General features: G+C 41.2%; 1 protein-coding gene and 1 long non-coding RNA gene across 2 annotated transcripts in view; one reads left to right on the top strand and one right to left on the bottom strand.

The window, feature by feature from the left end:
* Window positions 1–25,000, bottom strand: part of cdh11 (cadherin 11, type 2, OB-cadherin (osteoblast)) — an 84,444-nt gene that overhangs the window by 36,598 nt on the left and 22,846 nt on the right. The gene's annotated exons all lie outside the window — the stretch shown is intronic.
* On the top strand, window positions 4,856–11,798 carry LOC131347680 (uncharacterized). Its single transcript, XR_009203815.1, has 3 exons — window positions 4,856–5,425; window positions 5,752–5,982; window positions 6,082–11,798. It is a non-coding gene; the product is annotated as an uncharacterized LOC131347680 (long non-coding RNA).

Here is a 25,000-nt window from a genome sequence, read left to right as displayed (position 1 = left end):
CGCTACACACACCTCACACCGTTACACACACCTCACACCGCTACACACACCTCACACCGCTACACACACCTCACACCGCTACACACACCTCACACCGTTACACACACCTCACACCGCTACACACACCTCACACCGTTACACACACCTCACACCGCTACACACACCTCACACCGTTACACACACCTCACACCGCTACACACACCTCACACCGCTACACACACCTCACACCGTTACACACACCTCACACCGCTACACACACCTCACACCGTTACACACACCTCACACCGTTACACACACCTCAACACCGTACACACACCTCACACCGCTACACACACCTCACACCGTTACACACACCTCACACCGCTACACACACCTCACACCCCTACACACACCTCACACCGCTACACACACCTCACACCGTTACACACACCTCACACCGCTACACACACCCCACACCGTTACACACACCTCACACCGCTACACACACCTCACACCGTTACACACACCTCACACCGCTACACACACCTCACACCGCTACACACACCTCACACCGTTACACACACCTCACACCGCTACACACACCTCACACCGTTACACACACCTCACACCGCTACACACACCTCACACCGTTACACACACCTCACACCGTTACACACACCTCACACCGCTACACACACCTCACACCGTTACACACACCTCACACCGTTACACACACCTCACACCGCTACACACACCTCACACCGTTACACACACTTCGGCTCTCTGACCAAACAATGAGGAGCATCGAGACGCCTCCACTTCAACACCCAGTATTTATACTTCTTCTGACACTCACAGCTCTTTCTTTTCCATCCAGCTCTCTGTACCTCTCTCTCTCTCTCTCTCTCTCTCTCTCTCTCACACACACACACACACACACAAAACTTTGTGCTGTTACACTCTGCATTCTGATTGGTTGATTAATTTCCATGTTTCTATTGATGTCTTGTTCTAATACAGTATCATCGTTTCTATAGTAACAGCTCATTCGTGTGTGTGTGTGTGTGTGTGTGTAAGGAGTCTCCAGTGTCAGCTTTGTGTATCAGTCACCTGTAAGAGGTGTAAAAGGTTAAAAGTTTTACTGAACATTAAGGAAGTTTTGATGCTTCTGCTACCTGTGAGGTGAAACTGAAAAAGGGGGTGTGGTTTAGCCTTACTTCACTTGTGGGCGGGTCTAAGAAAGAAGAAGGTTTAAATCATAATCACAGACCAGGTTTTGTTTTAAAATTTTCAAGCTGCACCATTTATGTTAAAAATGTCGTTTGTATAAAAAAGAAGATAAAGAAGATGAAGAGGAAGGTGAAGAAGAAAGGCCATGCCATCAGTTTCTCCAATCAAATGAAGCAGATTGTGAAGCTGAAAGCTCCTGAGGGCTCATGCTCCTCCTTCCTCAGAGTCACCTCTCCACGTTTGATGTGAAAAGCAATCCAGCTTTCAGAAAGCTCCTGTAACACACATGCATAACCTCTGAAATGTCACCAGGAGCTGGCGGTGATGGATATCTGGTGACTGCGGTGGTCATCAAAGCCCGCTGGAGAACACAGCTCTGTCTTTCCTGGTTTCTCATTACGCTGTGGAGCTTCCTGCGGTCAGCCATCGTGCTCTCAGGACGAAACCCGACTCTTAATCACCGTTCAATTACAGCGACTAACCGGCCCAGGCGTCACGCAAAAACAAAACTCCAGAGGATCCTCCTGAGGTTCCTCCTGCTCTGTACATCTTCTCTGTGTACATCTCATCTGGAATCTTCCACCGAAACACTTTATCTTCTCATCATAAAAGTCATCCTGAGATCACTCCATCACCTCCGAGTCTAACTCTGGATTGATTTTCAAGTACTTTCACTGGTTAGAAAAGATCTTAAGAGCTGTTCCCAGAATTAAAACCAGAACAGCTGAAAGGGCATTACAGTAAAAGAGCACTCACACACACACACAGAAGAGGAGAGGAGAGGAGAGGAGAGGAGAGGAGAGGAGAGGAGAGGAGAGAAGAGGAGAGGAGAGGAGAGGAGAGGAGAGGAGAGGAGAGGAGAGGAGAGGAGAGGAGAGGAGAAGAATAGGAGAGGAGAGGAGAGGAGAGGAGAAGAAAAGGAGAGGAGAGGAGAGGAGAGGAGAAGAATAGGAGAGGAGAGGAGAGGAGAGGAGAGGAGAGGAGAGGAGAGGAGAGGAGAGGAGAGGAGAGGAGAGGAGAGGAGAAGAATAGGAGAGGAGAGGAGAGGAGAGGAGAAGAATAGGAGAGGAGAGGAGAGGAGAGGAGAGGAGAGGAGAGGAGAAGAATAGGAGAGGAGAAGAAAAGGAGAGAAGAGAAGAGAAGAGAAGAGAAGAAGAAGATCTCTGCTCTCCTCCTCCTCTGTTCTGTCAGGGCATGTGGTTCTCCATGTCAGTGCAGTAGAACCATGCCCTTGGACACTTGGATACGAGAGCCTGAGTGTCACCTTTCCACACAGACCCCGTCTCAGCGCTCTGTTCAGAAGGTTAAGAGCCTGGGCGCTAACGGCAGTGAAAAGAGACTCTGGTGTGTCTGTGAGAGTGAGAACGTCTCTGTGAGCTCGGTTCCTGATAAAAATACACCGAGATCAGGAAGAAATAAAGAACCCTGATCCTGATCAACTCCTTCAGCGCTGATGTTTCCTCTCCGGCAAGTTAAAAATAAATCCACACGCAGACTCTGTTTAAACAAATACCACCAGCTACTGAGGAGCACATAAGGGTTAGGGCTATCGGTTCCATGGTAACCACCCATTAATGTTATTGTTTCCATAGTAACCAACCATTAATGTTATCATTTCTATAGTAACCACCCATTAATGTTATTGTTTCCATAGTAACCAACCATTAATGTTATCATTTCTATAGTAACCACCCATTAATGTTATCATTTCCATAGTAACCAACCATTAATGTTATCATTTCTATAGTAACCACCCATTAATGTTATCATTTCCATAGTAACCAACCATTAATGTTATCATTTCTATAGTACCTACCCATTAATGTTATCGTTTCCATAGTAACCACCCATCATATTATGTCTATAGTAACCATCCATTATGTAACTGCTTCTGTAGTAATAACCTATTATTGTTATCGTTTCCATAGTAACCAGCCATTATTGTTACTGTTTCTATATTAACCGCCTGTTTATATTGTTTCTATAGTAACAGCTAGTGTCATTATTCCACTAATAATAAATTAAAAATATAAAAGGATTTTAAAACTCCCAAAACGATGAAGTTTTCTTTTAAGGAAATGTTTATTATGTTTGTTTATGTAAGGAGTCTCCAGTGCCAGCTCTTTGTTCCAGTCATACAGATGTTTCTGAAATCCAGGAGGAACCAAGAACCGTCGCATGAACCCACGAGGAACATTTTATTCCAAGATCATTAGCTACACTGATGTTTAAGAGAACTGTTCCTTTAGATTGCAACAGTGTGTGTGTGTGTGTGTGTGTGTAAGAGGGAACACACTCTCTGAAGGTATTAGAAAGCTGTAATTACGCACTACAAGGCCTCGGTTCTGCACACTCTGCTCATGTTAATATTTCTCCTGACTCATGGGTGTTGTGGCGTCACCTCTCTGCATCCGTGCAGAACCCCGGCGCCGCCGGATTAATAATCATAAACATTCTCTACACCTCCGTCACATCTCCCTCCTTCCTTCTCTAACCTGTCATTTTATAAACTGTGTTTATCCTTTATCCTCTTCACAAACACACACATGAAAAAAATAAACCAAAATAATATCAGAAATAAAAAACGATCCGTTCTGCTGATTTGTTTTTCGGCTAAAAAACAATTAATGAATTCATTAGAAAGAGAGTTAATGATAATGAAAATGAGAAGGAATGAAGAGAACGAGTACGAAGATGAAGTCTATCATTTGCTTCGTTCATTCCGGTTCTAGTGATTAAACGCAATAAAGGAAAACTTGAAAGTAATTATCAGACGATCGAGACGAAAATAATAATAATTTATAACATTCATTAGCTGCGAGTAATAATGAGATCATTAAATCTGATCCTTTCATTTTATGGAGAAGAATAAAAAATTCAAAGCTAATTCAACTGTCATGTTTTTATGCTAAGTTATTTTTTCTTTCTTTTCGTTTTTTTTCCAGAAAGCCACACAAGTGTGATCAGATTTCCAGATATTATGATTTTTATTCCTTCTGTTTTATTCATTTTTTTAATTTTTTTTAAAAAAGAACAGAAAATATTCATATTTTTCAGTGTAAGGATAATAATAATCATTATTATTATTATTATTATTATTATTATTATTATTATTATTATTATTATTATTATAAGCCCATGACTCGGTTCGTTGTGGTTCTGGTGATTAAATGCAAATTAAAGGAATATTTGAAAGTAATCATCAGTCGATTGAGGGAGAAAAAGAAAGCTCGAATGATCTCCCTGAGCTGAGGCTAATAGCTTGAGATCATTAAGTCTGATCTTTTACTCTTTATAGAGAAGAATGTTTTTTTTAAAAAAATGATTCAAAGCGGTTAAATCTGAACATTATTCTTTCTTCTTTGTTTCTTTCTTTTTTCAGGATGTCAGTTAACTGTGTGATGAGATTTCCAGTTGTTTCAGACTTTTCTTTCTTCTCTCTCTCTCTCTCTCTCTCTCTCTCTCGTACATCAATAAGGTGGTAATTATGTCTTCAGTCATTCGTCTATTCTAATCCTCCACTCCGGAGCGCTGGCTGCTGTATACGGCAGAATGTTAATGAGCGAGTTATAAAAACACACACACACACACACACACACACACACACACACACACACACACACACACACACACACACACACACACTGAAGACATCTGCATCTCCACAGCTTTTCAATCCGCCCGCGACGTGTTTCATCCATAATTAAAGCGTACGAGGTTAATAAAGAGCCGAGTTTCCTCACTTCCCGTCGGAGGATTTCTGTCACGCAGCAGGAAGTCACCGTGTTTCTGCTTCCTGTTAACCGACGACGAGACGACACCGAGCGCTCCGACACGGCGGAGTCACAGACAAAAAAACACTGAAAGGAAAGAAAGGACCTTTTCATTTCCTGGAAACTGGACGAGGTTTCAGACGGATTCATCCCGAAGGGAGCGAGGAGCAGGAAACCACAGCGTCTGGAATCGATTTGAGGGAAAGGCAAAATAAAATGTCTGGAATTCTTAGGCTTCTTAAAAAGGAGGCAGAAAAACCGCTGATGAAACGGAACACACGGAATTCTTATTTCTACACTAACTCCAATTTCAACACTCCACTCAACTTTCTTTACAAACACTAGCTAAATGAAACTATCTGAGTTTTTTTTTCTGTAAACAAATCCTTACCTATCTAAATTCTATTTGATTTTATTTCTATTCACTCCGTAGCATAGACATGGTAATAAAGAAGTTTTGTTCTACATTAACTCTATTTTCTATACTTTTGCACTTAACTTCAATTTCTATACTGCTTTAACTTCTATACTTCAACTAATCACACGTCTGAACTTTCTACACTGATGAACCTGACTATAAATTATATAAATTGAGTTAACTCTAATTTCTACATTAATTCTAATTTCTACTGCGCTAAAATGTTTAAGTTTCTATATTCATAACCCTGATCTCTATACAACTAACTCCAGCTTTAGTCTACACCGCTAACTCGAATTTCTACACTAGGTGATTTCTGCAGTGATGACTCTAACGTCTACATTTCTGCAGGATTTTATGCCGCTCTTGAGAGAAGACTGAAGATAAACGGTGAAGGATCATCTGCTGAATCGAGGGGGAGGAAAAAGGTTTCTATCCCTTTTGGTGGAAAAAGAGGAAATGGATTCAGTTTCAAAGGAAAAAAGTTCCATCTGTTGGCTGAAAAGGGAAAAATCCGACACAAAGCTCCGATCCGTTATTCAGGAGAAAGTAAATCTCCTTGGGCCGCTCTGCTGAATTTCAGTAGGGATTTCTTTTTTTTATTATTATTATTATTATTTTCTCTTCTTTTTTTCTTCCTTTTTTCTCTCGGCCTGAGTGACAGCTTTTATTATTTTTCAGAAATGATGGGGAAGTGAACGAAGCACAGATAAACGTCGCTTCAGTCACAACACCTTTCTCGGCTCAGACGTCCCCCAGGAGCGGAGCTCGATCCTCTGAATGGATAAACACAAAATTAGCAAGAGAAGAGAAAGGAGGAAAACATGGAGCAGGGAAGTTCCCAGAGAATTCGGCGGCTCGATAAATAAATAATGGACTCGTCTCCGAATATCATCACAGAATATTTGAGGCAGAATTTTGACACGCATCACTTGGCATGTCTCTCTGCTCTATAAACACTCTGACCTATAAATCACTGCGTTACTGAAAAGCTGATGGTTTTCCTGACATTTCTCCCGACTTCCACATCATAGGCATCCTAATCTGCCGCTTCTGAAGCGTCTCCAGGAATATTCCGAGCCACGGCGCCGATCCCGACGGAGCGCAGCCGAGCCGAAACCGGGTCCGCGGCTGTTAAACAAACGCAGACGAGGCCCGAGACGAAGAATAAACACCGCGTGGAAAATAGAAAATCAGAAGCAGAGCACGGAGGGAGTCAGAGGCCATTTCACTGCCACCGCTTTCCTCCAGTCTGAGATGAAGGACAGAAATCTCATTTCTTACAGGAAGCTCAGTGAGACATTTTATCAACTCAGTTTGGATTCTTTACGATGTCGTTTAGCCACGTGGTGATGTGATGAAGCAGAGCGACTGCAATACAACACAGTGTACTCTTTATCCCTTTATAGTTACCTTCAGCTATAAACACTCGTTCCTCACCATTCTCTCTCTTCAGGACACAGCGTTACCATAGAAACCGCAAAGAAGCTTAAACTCCTCTGACCTGAGGATGTCAAGAAATTTATAAAACACTGACACTGGAGACTCCTTCCATAAGTGTTACGAAGAAGAACTGAGTTCACAGCAGAATTCTGTTCTTCATGTATCCTGAGGAAGTTGAGGTCAGAGTGCAGGGGCAGCCATGATATAGTGCCCTCTGGAGCAGGGGTTGGGGGGGTTTGGGGTACTGGTTAAGGGCCTTGATCAATTGCCCAACATTGGAGCTTGGTGGTGCTGGGGCTTTAACCTCAATCCTCCACTAGAACATCCCAGAGCTTTAACCACTTGAGCCACCACTGCCCCCAAACTACCACTGCCCCCCGAACTACTACTGCCCCACGAACTACCACTGCCCCCAAACTACTACTGCCCCACGAACTACCACTGCCCCCAAACTACTACTGCCCCACGAACTACCAGTGCCTCACAAACTACCACTTCCTCCGAACTACAACTGCCCCCCGAACTACCACTGCCCCCGAACTACTACTGTCCCACGAACTACCACTGCCCCATGAACTACCACTGCCCCCCGAACTACCACTGCCCCCGAACAACCCTGCCCCCCGAACTACAACTGCCCCCCGAACTACTACTGCCCCACGAACTACCACTGCCCCCCGAACTACTACTGCCCCATGAACTACCACTGCCCCACGAACTACCACTGCCCCACGAACTACCACTGCCCCCCGAACTACCACTGCCCCACGAACTACCACTGCCCCCCGAACTACCACTGCCCCACGAACTACCACTGCCCCACAAACCCCCCTAATAATAAACATCTTTTTAAAGAAAACCTCACCATAGCAGTGATTTTCAAATCTGTTCATGTGACCTACACGTCCCTGTGAATGAGCTGTCGCTACAGAGAGTTAATCAACACCTGAAAAATTCTACACTCTAATTCTACACGGATAATCCAGTTATATTTCTCCACTAACCAATTCACTTCTACACAAAAACTAGCTCTAATTTACACCATGCTAGGTCTAATTCTAAATTCTAATATTAACTCTAATTTTTTAAAACTCAGTTTCTGTTCCTCTGTATATCTACACGACCATCACACATTTTAATTCCCACACTAATTTTACTTTCTACTGATAACTCTGATTTCTATACTGTACAGTTTCTATTTCTAACAAAATGTAAGTGTTAACTCGAACTCTAATTTCAGTTCTCTCATTTCTACACTAGTTAACTGAATTTCTGTACTGCAAGTCTGACTCTAATTCACAAGAACACCTCAGAGTGGCTAGCTCACTACCTCTAATTCTTCCACATCACCTCTTGAATTTAGTTGGAAAAAGCAGGTCAGTTGTTCATCACGTGTCCTACTAAAGATCAACACCTGCTACACGTATGTTAAAGTTTTTTTTATTCTGTGACACAATTTGTTTATAGAAATCTGTGAGCCCCACCGTGACCAGGATCTGACCGTAACCCTGATGTGTTTAGGGTGAGCGAGTTCTTCATAGCGCTCTGCTCCCTGCGAGGTCTCCTGTATGGTTCTAAGCAGCTGTTCTAAATCAGCACTACAGCAGAGGAACCTAAATGTTTGTGATGCAATTTCAGACAGAGAAAACATCCCAGCAAAGACCTGTGGATCCTGTGGAAGGACTCCAGGGTTCAGAATAGAAATAAAAAAACATAAATGAGAGGAAAAGTGCAACGCTAAGCAGCTTCTGAAGCATTTCAAAGAGCATCAGAGGAGACAATTTGAAGTTCCAGCTCTGAGCTTAGAGCTCCTGAGAGACGACTAAAACAGGAAATGCTTCATCTCCAATCATCTCCTGGCCTCTGAAACCAGCTCACCGAACACACACTGCTGACTCCGACACTCTCCGTCTCCTTTAAAACATCCAGTGACAGCCATCTACCAGCAGGGACGCTCGGAAACAAGCGAGATCTGCTGATTAGGTGTAAACGTCTCAAAACGGAGGCTGAAAACGACAACGCCGTGACGCCAAACAGGACCAACGGGGAGTAAACAACCACAAGATGGAGGAGAGGAAGTAATATAGCGTAAGCTATCAATCTCCTCCGGTCTCACCCGTGTCATTAATTGAAGAATAACCCTCCCATCTGGGAGAAACACGCCTGTTTGTGAAATATATCCCGATATATCACGGGATCCACAGCAGCCGGTTAATGAGTCACGTTGCCGAGTCAATTAGGAGCGGCTCGCGGCCTGTGGGAGTCACTGTGGAGGAAATTACCCATTGCCTTCACACATACATGACATGATTGTCTGGATTAATACCAAACGACTTAATGGAGAAAACTCTGACCCGTTAGAGCAGATGATGCTGGAATTAATGGAACCAGAAATAAAATTCCAAATGAAAATTCTCTCTGTGGCGAGAATCGAGACGTGAGCAAAAAGCCAACGAAACACTTTAATTAACGACCTTAAAAAAAAAAAGACGAGCCGCAAACAAGACGATGGGATTCGCATCCAGTGTCGGAGGAAATAAACTGGAGTGAAGTGAAATATTAAACTTCCACACATTTCAGCGAAATGAGTCTAAGAGGGGCAGAGCTTAGCGTAAAAATACGCAGTGCGGTAAGATAGTGATCTTTCCTGGGCTGTAGTCAGAGTTCTGTTTAATTTCTGCCAGGCTGTGAAAGTGACGAGTTGTGGTAATGTCACACGAACAAATATACCATTAGATAATTAACTTATTAAACACATAGTGCGTCGTTTGACTTAGCGCACAAAAAGTCGGCAAAGTGTGCGATTTGAGTCACAGCTCTCGCTAATGAGTTATTTCTTAATCTGATTTAGCATGAGCCGTATCTCAAATGACTCTCTTTGTGTACTTTGTGTGCACTTAAACACCCTGATGATGCAATAAAACTTAGACACTTAATACTGAGTCACATAGCAACACTGAAAAGGGGGCGGAGCCACCGTATTTCTGGAAAGGATGATTCACTGAGCAAGAACGCTACTAGATACATAGTTTTAGCGCACTTATCACCCTGATGATGTATAAAATGATTGAGAACGCCGATCACTTTTCGTGCTACACGATCACGTAGTGATGTAGGGAAGGGGCGGAGCTACCGGATTTCACCTCACTGTAAACTGCTGAGTGAGACGCTGCTATATAACCAATACAGAAGGTTCAATTAAAATTCTCCAGCAGGGGTTTGTGTATAATATACAGCGTACTCTGAGACGCAGCAGAAGTCCCTGCGGAAGCGTCTTCATGCCGTGACACGACGTGACGTATCAGAAAGCAGGTCCTGTGCTAATGCATGTCACACATTCCTGTTCATCATGACAGCCGTGACCTTTTTAAATCCCCGGCTCTGAGGACATATAGGACCTTATCATCCACTCTGTCCCCTAGCTAGCCATTTTCTCCAGCTAATCTCACAACACAGCGCTATTTATGCCACCGCTGTCTATTTTGTCGTTACGTAATGACCTTTCTCTGTGCGCTAGATGACCCCCAGCCTTCACACACTCTACATGTGCCACGATGGAGACTTTTCACCCTGCGTTAACACACTCCGCCTTTTCGCCAGCAGCCGGAGAGGATAAAAGAGCTCCGAGGCCGGCTCTGACCCGAGTCGACCGGCACTGCTGCTATTCTTCCCGCAGCAAAAGCAGAAATTAAGAAGATATTAATTTGACTGAAATTTGACAAAGAGAAGCGAGAACCAGGGCAATCCTCTTTCTCATTCTCACAAAGTGGAGGAATGAGATTGTTAAAGCCCCTGCGGGGGATTACATTTGTTTTCAGTGTCTCCTTCTTAGATTCCTCTTGGGATTTATGAACCGCGGTAATCCTGCGGAAACCGAGTTTCACTTTCTTTCCTTCTTCCTCTCTTGGTTTATGCATGACATTTTTATTCGGTGAGAGAGCGGCAGAAGGGCTTTGCATCTGGACAATCTGCTTCGGTAATAAACGGAGTCACTCGGCTGCAGTTGAATTTTAATGCAGGGAAAATAAAACGGTGGCGTTTCAGGAGCTAATCACCATTCTGATCAAAAGTGGCGCAAATATCAAGGCGTCGCTCTGAGCTCTGAGCCGAAACGCTATCGATTCGTCATCTCTGTTTAATCAAAACTCCGGCTTTACGATCGATAACCGCCAGAGGATCCGAAATACATTAATGCCATATCCAAAGTCCGAGAAAATCCTTCTGGACGTGAGGAGGTGGCTTCGGTGACCCTGATTTAGATTTAGAGACTACAATGCTGCACTATTTATAGCCTCAAAACACTAGCGTTGCGAGGTGAAAAAAAAAAATCAGTCACCCTGGCAACCAGACCATAACCCTACCATCAGGTTCCTCGGAACAAACCCTATAATCTCTATCTAAACGCTGGGGGGTGAAGGTTTAGTCCGGGGTCCTGAATGTGACTAGCATCTAGCGTCTTATGCTAACATTACAAGTTCTGTTTCCACGGCAACCAGACAATACATCTGGATTTTCAACTGCATAGCTCCAAAAACAAACCTGTAATCTCTGTATAAAAGCATTTTGAGTGTGTGTGTGTGTGTGTTATGCTAACACCACAGAGCTCCAGGTTAAACGCCTCGTAACAACACTCATCTGCACATGAAGAGGAACTAACCTCCATAAATGCCGGCTCCCCGTCGTGATTTATTCTACTTTAGGCTCAGGGTTAAAGGTCACCGCTCAGAGGGTGGGCTGGATGATGCAAACAAACAGCTTTCTGCACTTCCTGTTTTCGTCTCTCATCGCAGGCGGAATTAAAAATGTAATTTCAATATGAATTATTTAAACCTCTTTTTCATTGTTGTGTTTCTGAAGCGCATCGACTCGTCACCGAACTGTCTGAAGAACTCAAATAAATAAACAATAACAACACAGAGAGAAGATCTTTATTCATTTCAATCCTTTTCTCAAATCAGGTCTGGTTATTATTTTATTTTTTAATTTCTTTTCTGGGTATAATGATGTATTCGTTAATTAAAGTCCAGTCTAAAACATTAAACATGTTTATAATAAAATATTTCTGGTTCTAATTTCTCTCAGATGCAATGAAATATCACACATTAATCATAAATATTGGCATTAAGGCTGGATTTATTTTTATTTTTTTGACTTTTCCATTTAATTAGCCTTACAGACCTTAAATACTCTCTCTAAGAAGAATCGGTTCTGTTTAGAACCATGATGGGTTCCATGGTTTGTCCCTTAAAAATACCAAAATATGTAGAAAATTACAACAGAAGGTTCATTTTTCAGAAAACAAGGATTCCCTGAAGAACCCCTGAGGAACCAAATCCTACTTTAGCAAGAAAAAGAACCATTAATCCTTCATCATCTTTCTCTTTTGTCTGTTTTTCTTTTCTTTCTTATCTTCTGCTGATGTGGAATCCTTCAAATTTCCCTTCTTTTCAGCAAAGATTCCACCCGGAATAGAACCTCCTTACAACGGGAGAACACTAAAGAACAAAATCCTGTGTTGTGTTAGAAGCAAAAGCAGATATTTGAGTTAAAGATAATAAACAAAGAACACTGTTAGTTAGAAATAAATAGAAGTCTTCCTCTTTTGGGGAAACCCATGAAGTAGAACCTCAAACCTCTTTGAGGAAGCTTAGAACCTAGTGCCATTAAAAGCCTGAAGAACCTATTTACAGCCACGTTGCTGGAACATTTCATCAGTTACGGTCTGATGGTGTGAAAGCATTGGGTGAATTTTTAAGCCACTTAAGTGTGTCACAAACTATTTGTGGAAGCCGACAGCAGGGTTTTTGTTTTCAGGTTGTTTATTCCAGGTATCAGTGTTTCTGGAGAAGTAGATCAAAGGAACTGAGAAAAAAATAATGTGACAAACACAAGATTCTTTATTTAATAATAAATAAAGAAATAAAGCGAAGCAGTCTGACTCCTGAACCTGAATGTTTGAGGAAGTGGCTGATAATCAGATCCAAACTGAAGACACTGTGTTCCAGCAGTCCAGATTTTACAGCTCAGGAGCTTCTGAAGATTAATAATAAGTGATGAAAGTCTCAGCAGAGTGCAGGGAGAGAAAGTTTGTGTGACATTGGCGTGTGTGTCTTTTCTTAAATCCATCCGGACTTAAGAGCAGCTTTGATGAATTCTAAATGGGAGGCGGCACTGGAGGTGCCAGGAACACTTTGCACCACGTTTGATTCCAAAAACTCTTCTGACGCCAGGCGTCCCTGCCTTTAAATTCATCACTGATACACACTCAATCATTCTCATGCTCCGGCTTCTAAAGCTCTCAAACCGCTTCATAAAAAGGTAAAAATTCCACCTTTCCATTACGGCCATGCTCCTGCAGAATCAGATAAACACATCGCTTTGTCTTCATGATGCAAAGAGAAGAAAATCTCATCACATCCAGACGCCGCGCTGAAGAACGACACGCTGCAGCGTTATTGATGTTTCCTGTGATATTATCAAGACTGAAAATCTCACTGTAGCCTCCTTTTATCCCCGTCAGACACACGCACTCACACACACACTCACACACACACACACTCACACACTCACACACTCACACACACACACTCACACACACACACTCACACACACACACACACACACACAAACACCTTCCAACAAACAGATGAAATATAATACTGGATTATCAGTATGAACTATTTAAATGTTAGATATGGAGGACACGCCCGCTTCAATAGCACTAATTCTACCTAGGCACTAAAGGCACAGTGGCCACGCCCCCCTTCAGTAGCACTAATTGTACACAGAGACTAATGGCACAGAGGCCACACCCCTTCAGTAGCCATAATAATACAAAGGACACACCTCATTCAGCAGCACTAATTAAGTACAGCCATTAAAGGTACAGAGGCCACACCCCTTCAATAGTCATAATAATAGAGAGGACACGCCCTTCTTCAATAGCACACACTGAGCACAGCCATTAATAGTACAGACGCCACGCCTCCTAAAAATGGGAATAATATTTATACAGGTCAAATCTCCTTTATCCATGATAAAACGACAAAGATTAGGCCACACCACTTTTATTACTATTAATATTTTTACAGGCCACGCCTCCTTCATTTGCACCATAATCAATTTTGATCAGCTAATTAATCAGTGTCAGATAGCTACAGATAGCTACGCTAACAGGTTAACAAGCTAATTGGTGCTTCGTTAAGGTATTTACAAAATATTAAGCTTTTTAAGCAAGAGTAGCTACAAGCAATGTTAAATGATTACATTTCATTGGTTGAGCAAATTTGCTTAAGCTTTGTAGACCCACAGAGTCCTGTAGGATGGCAGTATTAGCATGTGTTAGCTTCTAATCAACACAAAAGGGTTTAACCTCTGACTCATCCGTCATTAAAGAACAAGGTCGAGACTCTCGCTAACAAATCCATCAGTCTTTAAGTGCTCGCTATGACATGCTGGACGAAGCCAAGAGTCTCTGTGCCAGTTAGATGAGAGAAAGAGTGAGGAGTGTGTAAAAAAAAACGCCATTGCTCTCTGTTCACCCCAACACACACACACACACACACACACACACACTCAGAGAGAGAAAGTGAATTGCGTGCCAGGACGGAATCTGACGCCGGAGAAAGGTCAAGGCATTAAACGCATCGGGCTCGGCGCCCGCAAAATAACTTCTGGTGACACACTGGGCTTCATTTAGCTCGAGCGTGGAATCCAATCCAGTGTGGCAGCCAGAAGGCGAGCAAGCGCTCCAAAAGTTATGCGAAATATTAATAATGACAGAGACGTGGTCAGTGCTGCACTTCCGCTGCGAGACTAGCGGACAGATGGTCATTCAGCCGAGAGCCATGAGGACATGGAGAGGAATTTAAACGCCCGGACGTCCCCGGGATGCAGCACGACATATGACATGACTAATAACTAGCACTGAGCGCTTTATTGCATTAGCATGAAACACTTCAGGAGTTCCTCATGGAGATCGAAATAAATGTATATATTTATACAGATGAAAAGTGGGCGGGGCTTATGCACAAGAATGCTCTTTGTTTTTGGTTGACTCAACTATTCTTTTTTTAATCTTCTTGGTGACACAAAATTAAAAAAAAAGAAAACGTAAAAACGTGTGTCATATGATCAATCTTTCAATTGGCTGATTAGGTTTAAAGCTCCGCCCCTCACAGATCCAGCTAGTCTCTGTGCGAATAAACCCGGCTGCTGCAGCGGTGGGGTTCGGTGTTTAACGCCGTCCTGTTTTAAACTGGGGCCGTTATATCGGATAGCATGAGGAGCACAACTTATATTTAACCGTTTGTTCCATATTAATGTGTGTTCTATAAATATAACTCCACCTGCAGCTCCACGAGGGCGTTTGAAGTGTGTGTGGGAAAGACGGCGTCGCTGCGCTCATCCAATCAGAGACCATCGAGGCCTGTTTCTGCTCCCGAGCTCAAAATCTTCAGACGTGAGAAAGCGGTAATTAACGAGCCGGTGCCAAAACCCAACAGAGCCCAACGTTATCCTGGGCGTAATTCCGGAGTGAGGAGAGAGAGGCGCCGAACGCCTCGGCACGCTATCATGTGCGCTCGGATTTTAGCGGGATAAATGGAATTCCCATAAACAGAGAATTACACTGGGAAAAAAACAGACAGGTAAATCTATATTTATCAGCGACGTGTCGGAGGAAACCGCCAGCCCCGCGTCCTGTCTGAGTGAAACAGACACGCACAAATTAAAGCTGTTTATAGTCTGAGTCCACTAGCGAGAAGCGTTTATTGCATCACACAGCTTCAGATTACATCATCCTGCACTAATACCAACACAGCTGAGAGGAACGGAGATAAAACACAGCGCTGAAATACTGACTGAAGAATAAACACTGTCTCTGTGTGTGTGGTGATGTTAGAGGAAAATAATCAGCGATGACCTCACCACACGCCTGTAATTCTTCTTATACAACAATCCCAGTTACACTGCGTTATTTATTACATTTATGAGCAACTCATGATGTGTTTATCTCTTCTATCCTATATAGATTTATCTCTGTTACAAAGCTCTGACACTGGAGACTCCTTCCATTAACAGCTCATGATGATTGGCTAGAGAAAATGAATCAAATCCTTCTGACCAATCAGAATCCAGAATGAAGTGACATGGATAATCGTGTCAGATTAACAAATCAGACTTTTACACAATTGACATTGTCTTGATTTCTAGCTAATACTGTAATGTTTATTTATCTACAGCTTTAGGATGGATTTAAAGTTTCATTTTAAAAACATTAGAATTCAAAAGCCACTGAAGGATAATAAAAGTTTTAGCTCCTTATCAGCGCCCTCTAAAGGCCTGGAGGGTTTTGTGGCAGCTCAAAATAGCATCATGTTTATTAATAACCATTCATCATGAAGCGTCACGTCACTGGATTCTTTATTTATTCATTTATTTATTTCAATATAAATGATATATCACTCAGGCCTCGTGGAACAAATTATATGTTATGTAGAAGCAACAATACATAAACAGGATATTTAGACAGATTTCAGTTGCAAGTGAGGGCTCCAGGCTCGGCTAAACAATGGATCTGTCTGTGTGTTCAGTAATAATAACGTCCGTGTGAGTAAAATGTGTTTTTGTGCATTAGTGTTAGTGACAGCTGATGGAAAGAAAAACAGCTTTTAGTGTTTCGCATTCTTCTCAACAAAATAAAAGGGGTATAATTTTCTCAGGAGTCGTGCGTTTACTGACACGTACATATTTAAAAACCACGGAGTGAAAATAAGACACGCTCATACCATCACTTTCCCCTTCTCCGTCTCTAAAACATAGATTTCCCATCATTTACTATCACTGTCCAATTAGGAGCTCTTGAAAGCGATCTATGATAAATATCAATGATGTTACACCTCGAACAGATTGCTGGCAGAAAATATAGAAGAGGAAGAAAAAAAAATCTATTTGTACAACGGAGAGAAAAAAAAAGACTGGCGAATGTTGCTGAGGAGAAAAGAATTTAAATGCAAATGTGGGTATTAGAGACATATGGCAGGAGGAGAGGATAGACAGAAAAGTCAATATATGACTAAAGCAGCACAGTAATGGCTAGCTGAAAGAGAGAGAAAGAGTCGTTTACTCGTTTCTCATTGCAGGTTTGCTCTAACACCCTGACAGCACATGCTGGATGTTAGCAGCGACTCGGAAATAAACCCCGCTATGGAGGAGATGTTTGTTCCACAGAAGATCGGCCGGAAGGTGGACACGACTCACCTGACGTTTCATTCCCTCTTTACCCATAAGCTCATGTTTATCCTGAGGTCATGACCCCATCAATGACAGATCATTTCATACAACTTATACGTTTACATTCCGAATCAATCCTTTGATTGAATATTTAAAGGTTTATAATTACTATATAATTCACAGATCCTGATTGTAATGCGTTCTTTACGGTTTCTCCAGTTTGATGCCTCATTGGATGCATTTGAAGCTTCTGATTTATTTATTTATTTATTTATTTATTTATTTATTTAAATGTTCAAGCACTGTTTGTTTTAGACACTGGTAAAATTGTAAAGCTTCCTTTAAAATTAAGAAGAAAGAATTCAATTGAATTGATGAGATGAATCTTTTGCAGTGAATCAAAATGACTCTGAATTGTTTATGATGAGGTGATTCTTTGAACTCTTCGATTCAAATATAAATAATGACTTTGTTTGTTTAATCCTGATCACACTGTAAAGCCTTTTTAATTTTTACATTAATTTTCATGTTTCTTTTCTCTACCCCTAAATCAGGGACTTAATTTGGTTTTAACTCTGTTAAAAAGCGAATATATTTTATGTTTGCTAAACACTGCTTTGTGAGTTGATTCACTTAACAGAGTTGTTTAAAAGAATGATTCCTGAATCATCAGAAACTGGTGTCAGATTGTACATTTTAAAGATTTCTGGTCACAATGTTTAAATTTTCTACACCAAAACTTCATAACAACTTTCGTTTAGAACAACTTTTATAAGATTTAAATGAAATTAATCAAACTGCACAACTGCGTGAAATTATTAATAAAAGCAGAGATTTGTTTATTCTATAAATTTACACATTGTTCTATTCTATAAATTTACACATTTATTTAACATTTTCGACCGCATTAAAGCCAAATGAAGTGAGAGGAGTCGTTTTATTTTTATTCTCAGTTCACGTATACAGTATATATTTATATCAGACTAAGTGAAAGGAGCGAGTAATGAGTTTCTGGATGCTCCTGTGCTCTTTTTCCCCTCTTTCCTCCCACCTTGGAGACGCTGGGCACTTTTCCCGGGCTGAAAGATGCTAAATGGAGAGGAGAGTGTGCAGTAGGTGTGTGTAGGCGATGCTACATGTCGGTGTAAACGCCGCAGGTAGAATATCTGACACTGAACACGCAGCTGTCGGAGCGAGCGCTCCGTCTTTATAGATCAGATCTTCGATATGTCTAGAGCAAATTCAGACCTTCACCTGAGCGCTGACGTCCTTCACGTGGAGGTCATGGGAATTAAATCACTTCACCTCAGCAGCCTCCTGGACTGTCACTTATCTTATTTTGAAGGACAGAGTCGTATTACAGCTAGAGAAACCTGCATGAAGGGAAATGTGATACGCTCTCAACGTGCTTTCAGTCTCAAGGATTCGCCAAGAAGTAGAAAATAATGAAATAAAATAGAATAAAATACAGACTGCTGATCAAAACGAGTTTCACATGCCTTCCCTTCATTTAGCAAATCATTAGCATTTTATTTCTCTTCAGAAACGCTCTCTAGCCACTCTGATGCTTACTAAAGGAATTTAATATATTTTGGAAAAATAAAATAAAAAGATAAATGAAATAATATTTGTATAGCCAGATAATGATGAGATTAAAATAGTAAATTATCGGCACTGTTATAAAAATAATTGTGGCAATAATAGTTTAAAATGTCATCATATTTTATCATATTGTCACAATATTGCAGTAAATATTAGCATTGTTCTGTTTTTTTTAATCAAAATTAATATTAGCATATAGTAAAGTGTTAAAATTAGCATCATCTTTTAATCTCAAAGAAAAATAAGCATCTAGTAAACTGCTAAAACTAATAGCTACTTGTATTTTAACTCAAAAAGAGCATTAGCATGGAGTAAACATCTAGCACATCTAGTAACCTCTTTAAATGAACATTTACTTCTTTTAACCCAAGAACAGGATTAGAACCAAATAAAACATTGAAAATTAGCATGGGGAATCCTGTTAAAATTAGCATCATCTTATTTTTAAGCTCCTGTAAACAATTAGCATTACCATCATCCAGCGTTAGCCAAAAACAAACTGTTGCATCTATATCTATGTTAATATTAGCATTATTATTATTTCAAAACTATGAAACTTATCATTCTTTTCTTCTCTGCTAGGTCCTGTACAAAAAGTCATTTATTTAGCTAACATTAGTGAGTTACGTCTGATAATACGAGGCAGAGAGTTAATAATGTTTGATAGTTTCTGCTATGTCGCTAATTAACTTACAGAGCGTGAAATCAGCCAATCATAGCAAGCCCTGAGGGATCCAATAAAAAGTGGGAGGAGGCGGAGCTTAGCACAGCTCTACAACTGATTACTGCTAACTATCTGTATTCTTATTTAATATGCTTTTCATAGTACTATTGTTAAATACAGAACCTTTCCTTAATTAGCATTCATGCTAGCACAGTAATGTGAAGAAACCATCAGTCTAAACAGATAAAGCATCTCTTCCTCCCTCAGTAAGGCCGTTATTTCTCATCTTTCTCTCACCGTCACTGGAAAGTGACTCACCCCCCCCCCTTCTTTTATTTATTTTTATTTGTGCATTTCTTTATTTACTCCATTTCCCGAGCGCGAGCGACCGCTGCTGCAGAACGCTTATCTTGATAAGAAGAAGCCAAGAGCCATGCGCTTTGTGACAGCCTCCAATGAATATCAAGTGGCTCTGAGGGGGAAAAATCCTCCATTAGAGTTGCTTTCTCCATTTAGACGGCCATTATTCCCATCTTTTTGGCCAGAAGTGAAGCAAAGCCGGGTTTCTGACATACACTCGGTGTCACTCGGTGAATTAAAGTGGTGGTGAATGCTAAACACTGCCTGGAAAAGTCTAAACACAGACACGACTAAATACACACACTGTTAGCTTGCTCGCTAACACGAGCTAAGCTAGATTTGTGACAGTTTTATAATCCTATAGTGCTAGCAAGCTAACAAGGGCTAACCTGGCAAGATTTCTCAGGAATTTTTCTAATATTAAAAAATGTTGATGATCTTCATTGCTAATGCTACTTAGCTTAAATTAGGTAACCTGACAGGATTTCTGAGGAGATTTATGTCTTATTTATACACACTTCCTGTTTTTAGGGACTTCTGACAGAACCTCTGAGGTGTCTTATGTTAAATTCATTAATATTTATCATTCTGAATGCTAATGCTAGCTAGATGATATCTAACCTGCACTAACCTGACTGGACCTATTGTGTCTTACATTTAAGTCATAAAAATTTATAATCAATGCCAACTGAGCATTCCTGACAGGATTTCTGAGGTTATGCTATAACTGTAAACATGTATAATTGCTAATCTTAGCCAGCTAGCTATCCTTTTTTATGTCTACTTAGATTTATAAGTTAACAATCCTGAAGATGTCATAGTAATATTTTCTGAATGTTTGTAATACATACTAGCTAGCTAACATGCTATCCTGACAGAATTTGTGAGAGAATTTTTAAAATCGTATTAATTTACACTTGTAATAGTTGCTGTTAATGATAGCCGGCTAACACAAGCTATCCTGACAGGATTTCTGAGGTGATTTAATGTCATATTCCTACACACAGTTCCACATTCTAGCCAGCCAGCTAACACGAGCTATCCTGACATGATTCCTGAGGTGATTTTTTTAACTTAAAGTCTTATTCTTATAAATTATTCTTAGCAGTAAGTATAAATATTTCGTGCTAGCCAGCAGTCAAATTGAAGCTAACGTGACAGGATTTCTGAGGTGATTTCGAGTCGTGTTTTTAAACATCCACAGTTTTCTGTTAAAGATGGAGAGAAAGGTATTGATGTGAAAGACAGAGTGGACAGAAGCGTCTCGGACGAAGAGAGACGGTCGATGTGTTTGAGGAAGACTCAGCTAGGCTTTATTTACAACTCTTAGGAGACTTCACGAGGACAAGAATGCAGAGAAGATGGCTAAAGGACATTCTGGACACTTTTTCATGGACGCTCTGTCTCTGTCTCTCTCAAACACACACACACACACACTCTCACACACACACACACACACACACACTCTCACACACACACTTTCACACACACACACACACACTCTCACACACACACACACACACACACACACACTCTCACACACACACACACACTCTTACACACACACACACAATCTCACACACACACACACACACACTCTCACACACACACACACTCTCACACACACACACACACACACTCTCTCACACACACACACACACTCACACACACACACTCTTACACACACACTCACATACACACACACTCACACACACACACACACACACACTCTTACACACTCTCACACACACACACACACACTCTTACACACACACACTCACACACACACACACACACTCTTACACACTCTCACACACTCACACACACACTCACACACACTCACACACACACACACACACACACACTCTTACACACACTCTGTGCTTCACGCTTAACGAGTGAAACCGTCATTTCTCAGTTCTACAAGTCCATCAGGGATGATTAGTCTCGCTTTGCTGAAGCCACAGTGGAATGAGATCTTCACTTCCAAACCTCCGCCTCTCTCTCTCTCTCTCTCTGTCTCTCTCTAAATCTCATCCCCTCTTCCTCTCTGCATCCCTCTTTTTCTATACTTCACTCCCTCTCTCTCTCTCTCCTCTTTCATCCACCTGAACCTGATAAACTCCGCCCACTCCACAGGATTGACAGTGAGAAGGTCATCACTTCTTTCTTCCTCTCTCTCTGTCTATCCTCCCATTTTCCTATTCCGTTTAGTTCCTCTTTTTACACATCTGTCTGTCACGTTCTTTCTCCTCTCTCTGTATTCGTCCTATTCTCTCTATCCACGTTTTCTTTATTTCTTTATCTCTTTATGTCTTTCTCTTCGCATGTTCTATTCCCTCTTTCACCCTCCCTCTCGCTCTATTTTCTCTCAAGTGTCCTGTTATTCTCCTCTCTTTATCTGTTTCTTTCTTTCCCATTCTCTCCATTCACACTCCATTTCTAGCTCTCCAGCTGCTTCATTCCTTTCATTTCTCTCTTCTTTCTTCCTCCCTTTTCCCCTTCCTGTATGTCTTTATGAATTTCTTTTTTGTCTCTACCCCTCTTTCTTCTTCTTCTTCCTGCTCCCCTTTCACCCCATCCCTCTCTTCCTCTGATTTTAGTCTTTAATTCTTTCTCTATTCATTTTGTCTCTGTATTCATTCTATTCTTTCTATCCACATTTTCTTTCTGTCTTTCTCCTTATTTTTTTTCTTTATATCTTTATTTCTATCCCCTGATCACTTTTCTCCATTCCTTTATTCCTCTCTTACATCTCACCCTTTTTTCTTTTCCTTTTTGCTTCTCGTCCTCTCCTAATCCCTCTCTCATCTTTTTTCTTTTATCTCACTCTCTCTCTTTTTTCTTTAAACTCCATTTCTTTACTTTTCCCCATCTGCATTCCTCTTAGTCTCCCTCATTTATTTTTTTCCTTCGTCATCCTCTCTTCCTATTTCAGTCTGCATTTCTTCCTCTCTATTCCCTCTTTCTGTCTTTCCTTTATAGTTCTCTCTCTCTCTCTCTCTCTCTCTCTCTCTGTTACACCATCACTCTTGAATCCTTCTTCTCTCTATTCCTTTCATCCTCTCAAATCCACTCTCCTCGAATCCCCGAGTTTCCCTTCTCTCTATCCCATCAGAATCCATCTCTCTTTTTTCTTTCATCCTCTTTCTCAACATCTAGAAGTTTTGCATATTTTCTCCCCACGCTCGGCCGATTATTCTAAATAGCGGCGGCATCGTGACATCATCAAACAGCGCCGTGCAATCGCACACGGCCGTGAGAAGTCTCTCCGCGACATCATTTATTCCTAACATTTCTAAATTCACACTCCGTCTCTCTTCCTGTCCTCGCTCGTCTGCGTTTCGATCTGAATAAGCGTCTCACACACTCGTCCTTTGCCCGCGCTGTCGTCTTCCCGTCAATGTGAATAGGACAGAAATGTGAAATAATTCATAGCGTAATGAAAGGGAGCTCATCCCCCCAGACCTGAATAATGCATCATTCATTTTCTTCTTAACCTTTCTGAAATAGGCCGCATTACGCCCGTCTGTCTGCCTGCAGCCGTCTTTCACTTCAGCACAAAGTGTGTGATACAAAAACCAACAGCCAGCAGGATAACACCTCGCCGGATAAATCCCCACGCCGGCGTGTCAGCGCTCAAGTCACTATTGTGGGAAAATCATGGGGAAGGAAATCCGTACGTGGCTTTTTGTGTACATTAAAGTGACCATTGTGAAGTTTAAATATTTCAATAATAAGAATAAGAATAATCATCATCATCATCATCATCATTAAATTTTCCTGAACCTGCATGAAGCCTCGCCCCTAACCCAAACAGCCATTATTAAACTCCACCCACCTTTCCATGAAAGGCAACTTCCAGTCATGTGCTGTATTTATGAGCTACATGCTACATTCAACGAACCTCAAATGTTTAAAATATTTATTTAAAATATGTCAAGTTTAAAAAAGCTAAGCTAGCCAAGCTATCCAGTTAGCTGTGTAAAGTAGTGATGGACGAATACCTCAAAGTGTATAATGTTATAGACTTAACAAGCTAAAGTGTCTATATGTTGATTGATCGATATGATTTACATATATCCAGAATTTTAAAAAAAAGTAGTGCTACGAGCGTCATGTTAATACGATGTCATGCCCTGAACTTGGATTTGAGGAGTTTTTTTGGTGTTTTCTTGGTTGTTCATAAATGATGAGTTATGAGGTTTTATTCAAACACAGCATTAGCTTCAAATTTCTAGAAGCAGTCGCATTTAACCTCATATCCAACAGAGGGTGCTAAAACTTACGGCCTGATTCACGCTAATTCTATGCTGATTCCTGCTTTCACGTCTATGTTTATTTTAAAGTATTATACATGTTCTCCCATTGAGAAAAAAATGCTAGTCAGATGTGAGTGTCAGGATTTAACAAGTCTTTTTGATGTGTAATATGAAACAATAACAAACTCATACACCTAAAAAGAAATGAGCTCATTAATTTGAATATCCCCGCCCACTCATTATGAAAGCAAATATATTCAGGTCACATAACCTGGTGAGGAAAAGTTTGATGCTCAGTTAAACACATTACCACAATAAACAAACAAAGCTAGAGTCTTTATTATTTTTAACTTTATTTATTGCATTCGAGTTCAGAAGCATTATACGGCCGAGCGTCCAGTGAATAGCAGATATTTTATTTTAAAGAACTTATATTACTTTAATGATTTCTTTTAATGGTGTTTGTGCTCTAGTTTACTCTAATCACTCAAACATCACGTCTACCCTAAATACTTTAAATACAATCTTTATCCTATACATTGTATTGCCAAAAGTATTGGGACACCCCTCCAGATCATTGAGTTCAGGTGTTGTTTTTCAGGGGTTGGACTCGGCCCCTTAGTTCCAGTGAAAGGAACTCTTAATGCTTCAGCTTCATACCAAGACATTTTGGACAATTTCATGCTCTTTGTGGGAACAGTTTGGGGATGACCCCTTCCTGTTCCAACATGACTGCACACCAGTGACCAAAGCAAGGTCCATAATGACATGGATGAGTGAGTTTGGTGTGGAGGAACTTGACTGGCCTGCACAGAGTCCTGACCTCAACCCCATAGAACACCTTTGGGATGAATTAGAGTGGAGACTGAGAGACAGGCCAAAACTGGAACATCTGCCTTTCCATGCACATGAATGTAATATGGAGTTGTCCCGCCTTTTGCAGCTATAACAGCTTCAACTCTTCTGGGAAGGCTTTCCACAAGGTTTAGGAGTGTGTTTATGGGAATTTTTGACCGTTCCTCTAGAAACACATTTG

The sequence above is a fragment of the Hemibagrus wyckioides genome, linkage group LG27 (genome assembly GCF_019097595.1).
Source record: "Hemibagrus wyckioides isolate EC202008001 linkage group LG27, SWU_Hwy_1.0, whole genome shotgun sequence".
NCBI lineage: Eukaryota > Metazoa > Chordata > Actinopteri > Siluriformes > Bagridae > Hemibagrus > Hemibagrus wyckioides.
The sequence above is the reverse complement of the archived record's forward strand: the minus strand, read 5'-3'. Positions and strand labels throughout refer to the sequence as shown.